General features: G+C 33.2%; 1 long non-coding RNA gene across 1 annotated transcript; it reads right to left on the bottom strand.

The window, feature by feature from the left end:
• Positions 1–1,740: 1,740 nt before the first annotated feature.
• LOC128229643 (uncharacterized) lies at positions 1,741–3,941 on the bottom strand. The gene is made up of 3 exons (XR_008260112.1): positions 3,859–3,941; positions 2,315–2,402; positions 1,741–1,814 (listed from the first exon to the last, which is right to left on the bottom strand). It is a non-coding gene; the product is annotated as an uncharacterized LOC128229643 (long non-coding RNA).
• Positions 3,942–6,697: the final 2,756 nt, after the last annotated feature.

Genomic DNA, 6,697 nt, shown 5'->3' with positions numbered 1-6,697 from the left:
ACAAATAGTGTCATATGGTTTGACAAAAAAATAGATTGAAATACCATTTACTTGTGATATTTTACACCTGTGAAATGCAGATCTGAATATTAAGAGAATGCATTATTTTTGTGCATACGCTTACTATATATGTAATGCATATTCAATATCATTAAAAAACTTGTAAACCTACAGCAATTTATGATCAGCAAAATGGAGAGAATTAACAGCAAAATTAAAAGAATTGCCATTCTTGAGACTTGGCTTGCTCTGCTTAAAACAGAGTTACAGACACAACTCCAATGACATGACAATGAACTATGGTTCAAAAAAGCATCACCTGTACAAACCGAGGTTGAAGACTGGGGTGACTGTGTAAGGACTTCAGAAATCATCAGCGAGGAGGACTGGGAATCTGAAGCCAACAGACAGCCCCTCACTCTTGGTGGGACATACTGCAAAACGAGAAAATCGACAAACTGGGAAAACAGATGCCCTGTTTGTTTTTTCAAAAACCTGTGGACATAAAGTGAACAGATGTTTATTCAGAGAAGCCGCAACTCAGTAATTATTCTACATCATTGTTGTACCATAAAATACTGGATGAACAAGTTCAAAAATAAATAAGCACTTTGTATTTTACCCTGTATTGTTTTACTTCAATGTCCCGAAACCATTTAAACAAACAACCTCCACTGAGGTCAGACCAGCCATACAGAGCTGAAAAACAAAACATTTCTGTTGAAAGTATCATTATTTTTACAAGGACAATGAAATTGTTCAGAAAGAAAAAACTCAATGAGTTAAAAAAGTCAGTACAATACTTGTTCAATTTGTTTACCACCAAAAACATGAATCTTAAATGATCTAATTTTCCCTGCCAGATGAGATACAATAAAACCTAACAATATAAGCTTCACCTCACTAATTTTCATTTACAAAATATGTTTTACAAAATTTCAAGATGCTAAACATTTAGATTGAACACTGGCAAATTAACTTCTATTAAGTTTATTTTTGCTGGTAACAACAATGTTATAAACAATCTTGAGATAATTAACATAGTTACATAACTAAAAATCTTACAATACTTTCTATTTTCTTTGACCACCAGACAAAATAACACTGCATGCAGCTTGATCTTGGTCTTGGTAACTGCAGACAGCTCCGAAATAGCATCATATCAACAACAACAAAAAATCAAAGTAAATTCAATATTTGTTTCATAATTTCGTAAAACTATTCACATCAGCAAATTTACTTTTGTCCCCAACAACATTTCTTCCACATTGAAAACATTCTGCAAAACTTCTCACAAAATATGGTGCATTAACATGTATCATTTGTAGTGATAGGCAGACAAATGAAACAATGTTGGCACTATGTTAAAAGAATCAAACACTTAGCACCAAGATTGGTTCATGTTGTTGCTCATTGTAACTACCAGTTAGTTTTGTTTGTTGAAAGATATTTTATCAATTGATGAAAATATTTACTGCATGAAACTTGATTGTTGTGGCAGACCAATCGTTGAACGATTCACAATCTGAAAAACAGCATTTTAACAACTTATACTGAAGCACAATTTGAATGCTACAAATCTGTAACTTTGCTACCATAATGTGAAATAAGTACAAAGAGCAAAATCAAATCATGTTGGTTCAGTGTTTCGATATATCAAAGGACCAAGATGAGTCAACTTTACTTTTCAGTGTAGCTTTGAGATTTGTTTTTGATGAAATTTGGTGAAATTACTTACTTGTTATTGACAGAGCATAACACACTGCATATTGGGTGAGCTTCAGGTAATATAGGCTAGGTTACTCCTCACAATTCTGAAACAAAACATTTTATCAACAAAACTGCACATATTGCTTGTTAGTTTTAGAAAAAAAACATTCTTTTAAAAGCATTGCCAAGTGCATTTCATCAACATCATCTATGTTGAAATAATATTAATAACAAAGTACTTACTACATACAAACAGAAACAGATAAACTGTTTACATGCAGGGGGTATAGTATTTCCAACATTTCTTATCAATAATCGTACACAACAGGAACAAAATTGTGCATTTATGGCATTGGTAGATGTCAAACACAATTTGAAAATTTATCTAATAGCAGTTCAATGTAATAAATCAAACACAGTGTCTGTTATTAGAAAACCCATCAGTTTATAAATTTTGCAATTATTCAAGGCATATTTCAGCTTGTGTCATATTTATGAAACCTTTCATTCGAATGCAGACTGTTATGAAATCAAACAGACTAAGCACTGAGACTATGATATTGCAGTTCAATTCATCGAATGAATTTTGAGTTGTTTTACTTACTTGTAAATGTACTTTCTTGGGTACTGCCTTCAATCATTTTGATCACCAGGTTTCTTACACACAGGAGACTGCATTTGAACTGCCGTCTCTGGTTTAAAAAATAATTTTCAACATTTTTTTCAAACACATAAAAAATCCATCATTTGCCATTTCTTATTTCTGCCAGTTTGGTCCCTAAACAAAGTTGAAATCACTCAAAATGTGACATAAACAAGACGAAAGATATGAATTAACACTGCTTAGTAATGTTTACTTTGTTTTTCAACATATCAAGCCGAAAAATTAAAGTTTCTAAAAACGGCTTCGAGAATGTTCGAAACATTCTAGTTCTGGCTTCCATAACTTTAATGTTGATATTTATTTTTTTGATGTTTGCAACACATTAAAGTTATGGCGTAACCTCCATAGAAAAGTCAACCAGAATCAATTGAGTGTGATGATGCAATGCAATCACATGACCATGATGACGTCGATGGATTTTATTTATAGTAACGGAATCACATTGTTCATTTAGTTGAATCCAATTGCAGTAAGGCTGAAAATACCTTTTGATAAGTAAAAACACTTGATTTATTCCAAATTTGTTATTAGTTATTTACTAATTATTCGAAATAGAAAAAATAACAGCAAAATAAACACTACATTTGTGAGGTCAAATGTAGGTCACATGGGTATTTTCTGAAAATCTTGGTGTCACGTGATTAAATATGAACACAACTATGACCTAGTTAAGGAATGCTTGTAATAGGATTTATTAAAAATGCTAAATCAACTATCTTTAAAGCGTTTTTTGGTGTTGAAAATGTGTTTGTGAACTACATTTTACTTCATTTACCTGAGGATACAGTTATTTTGTATGTATAATGCATACAAGTGAAACAGCGTGATATAAAAATGTCACGAATTCTGGTAGGGTTTGGATACGGCGTTTTCTTCAGCGAACACATCCAAAACGGTAATATATACAACGTGTTCGCTGAAGTTCTTTAGCTAGAAACATTCTAAAACGAACTGGGACCAATTTCTTTTGACAGAAGTTTTTATGTAATTCGACAAAACTTGTTGGTAATATGATGCATCATATATTTAGACACAATTTCGCATACAACTTTTAAACATGCATGTCATATTTACCGCAGGAAAGCTGAAAATACGACCTTCACAAAAAAAATCAAGATGGCCGACAAGCGAACAGCGAGAATTCTGCAATATGACGTCAAATATAACACGTCATATCATTCCATGAATTGCATTATTTTTTTATTCAAATAATTCATTTTTACGAAAATAAAGAAAATACACTCATAAAAAATAATTGAAATTATCTTAATTATGTATCGTTTTATGATATTAAACATTAGGAAAAAATAAAATGCTTGTTGTGTTCATTTTCAGAAAAACGAAATCGAGAGTAGAAATGTTTTCTGAAATTGGAAATGTTTAAAACCTCGTAAAATCATTTATATCTCTTGTATATGCATAAAACTGGCATTATTCAATCAATCACGAAAACATTATAGAAACTATAACTACCAAAGTCGTACCTTCAAACACAGAAAATATCCCAAAATTTTACACAAAAAGAGTATTGTTTACATGGGTTCAACCGTATCAAAGTGAATACGGCAGACAACACTTTCCCTTATAATAATAATCAGCTCAGTATAGCTTGTACCGAAACTAGTAACATTCTTTTGTGATTGTTTTACTTTATTTCATGTTTTATTTTGCTTAAGTATCGAACTTTGTAGCATTTTACGATACATTCTGTGTATCTTTGAGGAGTTATGCATAGCGATTTGCACATATATATGACTATATGACCATTACTCGTTTGATAACTATGAGCAAGCATAGTTGTTCTTGAAGCTTAAGTGACTCCAACTAGATTACTATAGATAAACACAATAAAACACGAACAGTTCATACATTTTATTTTGTTAGCATTCATTATCTGTTCATTCATTCAATATATTGTCAACACCGTTTTGGGACAAATTGTCTCCCACGCCTGGCGAAGAACTGGCGAAGTGCCTGATGGTTCTCATTTCTTTCAAGCTCTTGATAGTTTGATGGCTGCTCTGCAACAAGTTCAGTTTGGCAAGTTCTGTCAACACTCGAGTCCTCTTGTATCAAACACACCAAACAGGGGTACAGTTCAGGACACTGATGGCTTTTCGAAATTGGAGAGCATGTCTATTTGCTGACTGCTTTCTCACTAACCAAACACTCTAAACACGGATACAGTTTGGTACACTTGTGACTCTGCACACTGTCAATATCTTTCGGTGTTGTATCACACGAAGACCTTTTGAACAGCTTCCTAAACATATTCTGATTGTTTTCCTGAAACCCATAATGCGTTTACTTGGTCAGTAGGTTTTGACAAGTATGACATGAGAAGAAAAAAATAAGCTTTTTATATTAACTTTATTCGTTCAACTCATTGCATTATTTTAAGCCATGAACCATGGAATCTACAGTGCTAGGTACAGTGCTTGCTACTATGTTACTATGCTACTATTTTTTCAATCGAGATTTAATAAACAATCAAAATGAATTTCAACATATCTATTCAGTTAAGAACATAAGTTAAAACATCTGAACAATTGTTTTACCCTTTTCATTCGGGAAAGCACTTTATGGAAAACTGTCAATTCTTTTTTTCGCTCACAAAAATGCTTGGTTCAATTTCGTCAATGTTAACTTCTTCGTCTACGGTTTCAATGTCTTCAAAAGTATTACTATCATAACAGTAACCGTCACAAACGTAGCAATTTCTCATATAACAAACTGCGCCGTCTGGGTTGTCATCTTGCATAGACTCGATTTCAACATCTCTTAAAAAATCTTCTGCCATTTCTATCATTTTTTCATCTTCATTGATATCATCCATGGGTTGCTGAGAACAAGATTCGCTCGACATGTTTTCTTGCATCTGCTCTTTTTCACTGGTGTTCTCACAAGGCGTTGTTTGCTGTGTCAATGCTTGACTGGACATAGTTTTAGATTGTGTATGAAAAGTACCAAATTTCCAGCCCTTATAATATGAACAAAATATTTCACTAGTATATCGCATTACATGATATAAATCGAAAAAAAAACTGACAGTGATCGCTCACAATAGAAATATGACGGACATAAGCAACCTTAATTTACAAATTACCGGCTTCGTAGCGAGACTATGTATGGGTGATAACAAGCACGAGTCTACGTTCAAAGATATCGTCTCAATACTAGCAACGACTGAGTATCGCACGAAATGTGGCGCACTACAACAAAAGGTGTTTAGTTTGACCAGAGAGAACGATCGGCATAAGCAAACTCATTTGCACAACTTGAATACGGACGATAGTCAACTATTACAGGACGAAGTAACACGCTTGACATTGAATCTGTCACAGCTGACTGCGGAAAACAACCAGCTTAAGCAAATTAACACGGCATTGGAAGACGAAGTTTTGCGCTTGAAATCTAAACAGACAACCTGCAATCCTTAGACGAAGCTGCCTGTATGGAACTATTCAACGAAAACACTCAAGATTTTTCATGAATGACTTTACTTTGTCACTTACTAGTGAATATTACTAAATAAAATAATAAACAATTTCAAAGCATTCGTTTGTATGTTTATTTTATTTTATCAGAAGTCTTTATGGCTGGTTTTCTGTTTTTTTTACATTGGTAACATCACTGGTCAGCTCACAGTTTTCTGTTTTCGTCTTAGCGCTTAAGTTCGATGTACAATTTATCAGCATCTCTTTTTGTTCTGTGTATTACAACTTACAGTCGTCGCACTGGCAGTCCTCAACTTCGTAAAACTTGCAGTCATAATAATTCAATCTGAAAAACTTACAGTCATCACACTGGCAGTTCTCAATACAATTGTTTGTCATGATGCGATTTGTTTGACATTTGTTGTTTTCAGCAAGAATTAGCAAGATATATTAAAAAACCGTTGTCCTAATGTAATACATTAGGTCTTAAGAACGCAAATCTCAGTACGTTGTGCTTAAACTGTTCTCTTGCGCTTTGCTTGATTCTAGTCAGATAATCTTTTCCTCTTGAGTTACTATTGTTTATTTTACCCAATCTTTTGTAGTAACGTTTTCTGTTTCTTCTATTCCTTTTTTGGGCCGGGTGGTTTATCCAACACTGTGGGCAAACACCTTTGTATTTTTCGAAACACAAAATGCATGCAAAATGTTCAAATGCACATTGTTTCATAACTAGCAAGAGATAGTCAATGTTACTGTAGCCACCGCACCAATGAAAAGCTCTGAAACGTTTTCCGAGTCTCTTATCATACGAAATATATTTTGAGTTTTTTACCGTTGTTGTGAGCCATACTTTATTTAAAAGGTTCAAAAATATATCACTAAT

The sequence above is a fragment of the Mya arenaria genome, chromosome 1, assembly GCF_026914265.1.
Source record: "Mya arenaria isolate MELC-2E11 chromosome 1, ASM2691426v1".
Taxonomy (NCBI): domain Eukaryota; kingdom Metazoa; phylum Mollusca; class Bivalvia; order Myida; family Myidae; genus Mya; species Mya arenaria.
The sequence above is the reverse complement of the archived record's forward strand: the minus strand, read 5'-3'. Positions and strand labels throughout refer to the sequence as shown.